The sequence below is a fragment of the Syngnathus acus genome, chromosome 17 (genome assembly GCF_901709675.1).
Source record: "Syngnathus acus chromosome 17, fSynAcu1.2, whole genome shotgun sequence".
NCBI classification, from domain to species: Eukaryota; Metazoa; Chordata; class Actinopteri; order Syngnathiformes; family Syngnathidae; genus Syngnathus; species Syngnathus acus.
Window position 1 is genome coordinate 5,719,892 of NC_051102.1, and position 6,000 is coordinate 5,725,891.

Consider the following 6,000-nt stretch of genomic DNA (forward strand, 5'->3'; position numbering starts at 1 on the left):
GCCAAAAAATGAGACCAAAATACCATCAATGTGACCTGACTTGTACAACTGAATTGATTTTGTTTGAAATGAGGCACTTTAAATTTCCGCAAGTGACTCCCATTTAACATAACTTTGAATGCAATTGCTAATTCTTAACAGCCACTTCCACATTTATAAGAGGGTGTGCACACTTGTGCAACCACAAAATCACAGTTGTTAATTTCCACTTTGACTCTTTTTTTGTTATAAGTCACATTTTGAATTTATTGAGTTGGTCCGTTTGTTTTCACATCTCCAAAAACCTGGCATTTGTACAGGGGTGTGTAGACTTTTTCATAGCCCCTGTGTGCTGATTGATTTCCATCAAAAGCTATAAAATGCCGCTAGGTGAACATCGCAACAAATTGAAGGTCGGGGAGCACTTTGAAAGTCAAAAGGCTGCGGGCGAACGGAACCAGTGCGGCACAATAGCAGTCAGCTCGATGTCCAATTATTGCTGATGAAAGGCACATTCTGTGTGGCCCACATCAGAGTGCCGGATTAGCCAAAGTGATTTCTTCCTCTTCCTCCTTGGCTTGTTTGACATAGTCTGCCGCTATTCCTCTTGAAAACTTTGAGTTTCTGCCGATTCTTGACTGATGGCATGTAAAAAAAAAAACATCCCAAATATGGATGAATCCGTTTTTGTTTAATTGCTGTTGGGAAAATAATTTTAAAATGTATTTGTGAGCAAAAAAAACATATCTATGGGCCAAAACTCTGTCAATTAAATTCGATTTTACAATAGAAAAAAAGGATTAAGTGTAGGGTTCTGCTTCAGATCAAACAAGTTGATGAAGCATCTAAAATGTTCTCGATTAAGATGATCAAAAGCCAACACGGCGTAGTGGACGTGTCAAATGATTGACAATGAAGGTGGATTAGGCCTTTAATCCCCACACTGGATTAAAATGCCGAGGACGTCGCTAGCAAATCCATTGCTTTCTATTCATCGAGGTACGTGCGCATACATCTGTGCGCTCTTGTTAGTATTCTCCGGCTGGCCCGGCGCATCTTCATCCCATTTCAATGCTTCCATTGAATTGTAATGGCGTGTTTAAGTTTAAAGCGAGGCGCCGTGTTAGGTAGAGCCATTCCCCTCGGTGGTCATTACTCAGTACTGACAAACACACGGCGGCGGCGGCAAACTGTTTTATGTGTTGGCACTTTTACATGATGGCAGAGAGGAAAACAAAAGCATATTTACACTGCAAAGCATGTTTTACGTTGTTCTACTAAGACCATTGAACAAATTGTGCTGCAATCTGAATACGTGATGCCTTCACATACCTCCGGAATTTCAATGCACAACGCTACTGTGATCACAAAATTGTTAATAGTTAGAATAACTGTGGCTCATGAGCCACATGCTGCTTCACTATGACTAATCACTATTGTGGTGAATTTCCATTCCACGATACAGCCTTCTTCTTATGATGTCAAAGTGCCTCGGTGATTTAAATTTGTACAATTTATTGGCAAAAAGTGAAATGGTTGCTGAAAGAAATGGAAAAAGTTGAACAATCGCTCATCTCAGGCGCTCCAAATATGTCACCACCAGACAAAAAAAATAAAACACACACACACATCAGGGATCCTTCGTCGCATCTCTCTCCCACACAGGAGTCAACTTCAGGGACGCTTTGTACATTATACAATGCATGAGAGATGAGCATTTCCATGGGAGAAGATAAATGATACGCAATAAAAAAAAAAGGGGGAAATATTTGCCCAAGCTGCCAATCATCGCTAAAATCAATTTAACTAAAAATGGTTGAGACAAAAGGCAAGGCAGCTTCATTTACCATGAGGTGCTTTGCATAACTACAAAGTACAAAGTAAAGCATTTAACAAAAAAAAGAGTTTGAGGGTTTTGGTAAAAAGTAAGATAAATAAAATAAAAGTCATTTACCGTAATTTTCGGACTATAAGTCGCGGTTTTTTTTCATAGTTTGGGTGGGGGGGCGACTTATACTCAGGAGCGACTTATATACATATATATGTTTTTTTTTTCACTTTTTTGGGCATTTTATGGCTGGTGCGACTTATACTCCGGTGCGACTTATAGTCCGAAAATTACGGTACTAATATAATTAAAAGAACATATATATACAGTGCAACAGCAAGATTATTTTGTTGCTAACCAAAACAGCAGCACCTAACAAATCATGTAAATCCACAACAATTTCGATGATTATCGTGCACACTATTAGTGATGATCTCATATTGGATTTATACATTACTGACATTTTTCGCTATATTGGCTTTTTTGGAGTACCCACCAATTGAGCAGACTCTTTCGTCCTCTACCTGCTTGTTTTGCTGAGCAGTTGTTAAAACCTAACAAGCGTCTTGTTTGGCAAATGGCCCACAATTGTTTCCCCGCACGCGACCGCAAATGATTCCCACCCGCTCGACTCAAAACGGTGATTGGCAGTCGCAAAGACACCTGTTTCATTTGCATAGGTGTTCAGATTCTTTTCTGCTGGCGGTAGGAGATAATGATTGCAACTAACGGATTGTCTGCCATTACACCGGTTTCTTCTTTTTTGGCGTGGACTCCCCCTGGCAAAGAACGTCGTTGTCAATGCGTGGAACTCGGGAAAAACTTGTGGGATGAATGACTGAAAAGATGTCAGTGCTCTGGTTTGTTTTCTTCGGGGCTGATGTAGCTGTTGAAATATCTGAATATATTCTGATTGAGTGGGGGGATTATCGGTTGCTGTGTCACTGTAAAAGCAGCAGCCTTTTTCCTTCCCTCCCTCCTCTCCCTCCCTCCTACCGGCCGTCCTTTTCCAAACACAGCCTCTCCAATCGACAGCACAATTGATTTTCTGATTAATGTCCCGGCCCACCTACTTGCATGGAGGCCCCTCGAGACATCATTTCCTTGTGAGCGTAATCAATATTCGCAGCAACATAAATGAATGTCGGGAGAAAAGTAATTTTGTTTAGTCGGAGGAGGCATTGAGGCTAAAATACTTGATGGCTTTTCTACCTATTTGCGGCCATCTAGCGATACATTGCAGAGCGCTAATTGCTTTTGCTTGGGTCCAATCGTGGAGCGCGCGCCGGGAGAAAGACTCTCTTGCAATACTTAACCGGCCTCTGTCACGAGATGGCGTCCATCATGCTGACTCGCTTCCAAGTATGTTTATCTGTTTTAAGTTTTGTCTGCCATCAAACTTGGCAGCCATGCTTCACCTAAACTCATTCACTGCCATCGACGTTTCTCTCCATACATTTTCAAGTGTAGCAGGCTCGACGGATTGGATTTTCAAATATTCCTCGGGTTGATTATACCATCATGTCGCAAATTTATTGGACCTGTAATTTAAGGATAATTGCCAACTCATCATTAAAGGAAGGACCAACGCTTAAGTTCCGAGGGAAAGACAATTCCATCAGTCGTGCAAAGAGCCTCGAGGTACATTCACATTGGCAAACCCGGATGAAGGAGAAGTTGCCTTGCCACTGGACTGCTGACCTCTCTCTTTCTCTGACTCTCTTTTGCTCGCTCACCAATCTTCTACATGATGAGCACAGATAAAATATGTAGGAGGCTGTCGGCTAATTTTAGCTTCCGACTCCTCCATCATCACTTTTAAAAGTTTGGAGCTTTTCAAAAGCGACTGTTGGCCTTGTCGTAATTCGTGGTTATATGACAAAGCCGGATCCTGACTCTTTTACTCTATTTACATCATATTTAATGTTCTATGTGTTTACATCATATTTACCAATTTAATGTATCCTATTTAAATATTGCATATACTATTGTCTATTCTAATTTACTATATTGTGTATATATATATTTTAAAATATATATTTTGTATATATATTTTTATATATATTTTTATATATTATATATATATTTTTTTTTAAATATATATTTTTATATATATTTTTATATATTTTATATATATATTTTAAATATATTTTTATGTATTATATATATACTATATATATATATATATATATATATATATATATATGTGTGTGTGTTTCGTTTTCTCACCAAAGGCTGCTCTAAGAAAAAAAAAAACCCATCTATCGCCACAATCCCAGATGTCGAAAACTGCCCCCAAAAACAAACATACAAAAAGAGTCATTCAATTATGGGATGTCGAGGCCTCGGATTGTTTCCATCCACAGATGACTTTGAAAGCATAATTAAAGTGCGGCCAAAGTGTTGCTGGGGGATATTTTACATGCACCAGACAATGGGTTGTGTGTGTGTGGGGCGGAGATATTGATTACTGCTGGGATTACGGCACCGGCAGCATCGCTCTCAGTCCAACAATGTAATCATCAGCAGCCTCCACACTTGTAATGCGCAGGTGGCCGCACGCCTCCTCACCAGGGGAAGAGGGTAGAAGGGGTGCGAGTGGACGCGGAGCAGATGGATAATGTTGCGACCGCCGGAGGTCGGGATGAATTGGAAGGCAGAATTTTGCCGACGAGGGATTCGTTCTTCTTGGTGACGTTTTAAACGGGGCGCTTCTGGCGCAGTTAAGAAGACGAGACGATCGCTTTGGTGTCTTTGTCAAGGACACGACAAGACTTCCCTGCTAAAAAGGCCGTATTTTACCGGCTATTTGTATAAGCCACGCCGGTGACCTTTGGACCCGAGCCTTCAGTGGGTATTTCAAATTTGTTCAAACTGCCAGCCAAACAGATTGAAAGTGGATAGCTTTTTATCGTAGACTGAACAAAGTACATAAAGTGCGATTTTTGCAGAACAGATTGAGCTATTTGTGAAAGTAAATGACGAAGTAACTGCCTTGGAAGCCTTGGCGTCATCAAAATATTGGTCTGTAAAAAACTGAAAGACAAGTATTGATTTCATTGTACTGGCATCTAATTGCATTTGGCTGATTATTTTGGCCGATCTAATCGGCCCTGCCGATGAATCGGACGGGCCCGAGTTGAAATATGACAATTCAACACCATCTGAAAGCATTTTGAGAATTCGCCATCACCAGGGAGAACGTCAGACTTGAGCTTTCTCAAGTCAGAAGAGGCGTCAGTCTCCACCAAGTCGTGCCGGAATGATGATGTCGGGGGAATGTGGATTTGATGGTGGATAATGACGCCATCGACAGCCTGTGTGTGTGTGTGTGTGTGTTGTAGCAGCTTCCCTTAGGGGTTTGGCGTGGGGGGAGACCGAGATAACCGTCCTCCTCTCACGGGATGAGAGAGATGCCTTTAGATAGATATAAAGAAAAAATATATTGAAGCATTTGTTTGAATGGCGGGAAAGGATTAAGTCCAATCAAACATGAGTAAATCACCAGCGCAGTTTACAGTGTTTGTGCGTTGTGCGCTGGCAGCGGAGAAACAAGGACAACTGGCGCCGTGTTGACAGTCGGCAAACACAGATGTTCAAAGCGGGACGGCAAAGGTATTCGCTCGCTTTCCGTCGGGCACATGCAGATAAGAACAATGAGTCATACTACGTGGAAAGTTCACTACTTAGAAGTATTGAATTGGATCACGAACTTTGATTAAGCATTCACTTTCATTAAAAAAAAATATATATATATATCCTGGCCCTGCATTTCCTTGATGCTGGATCAATATCAAATCTTGCATTATTCCCATCGGAGACGGTGAAAATAAGACTTTTTTTTTTTTTTTCTCTCTTCTATCTTTGTGATGATCCAGTGCTAGATAACTACCAGTTAATCCCTGGATCAGGGATGACCAGAGATGCTTAGCAATCAAGCTAACCTCAAAGAAACACACATCCTCAAAAAACGACTTTCCGTAATGATGCTGAAAAATAACACTTCAGAAGGTGTATTTTAGAAAAATATACTTTTTATTGTTTGGAATCAAATAGTTGGGTACCTTCCCACCCATTAATGTGAAATTAACGTACCAAGTGAATTTTTTGCTGCAGTGTAAAATTGATCTTTTATTTTATCCTTGTGGTATTTTGATGAGAGCATGTCCAGAGACGTTTGAAAAAAAAAAAAA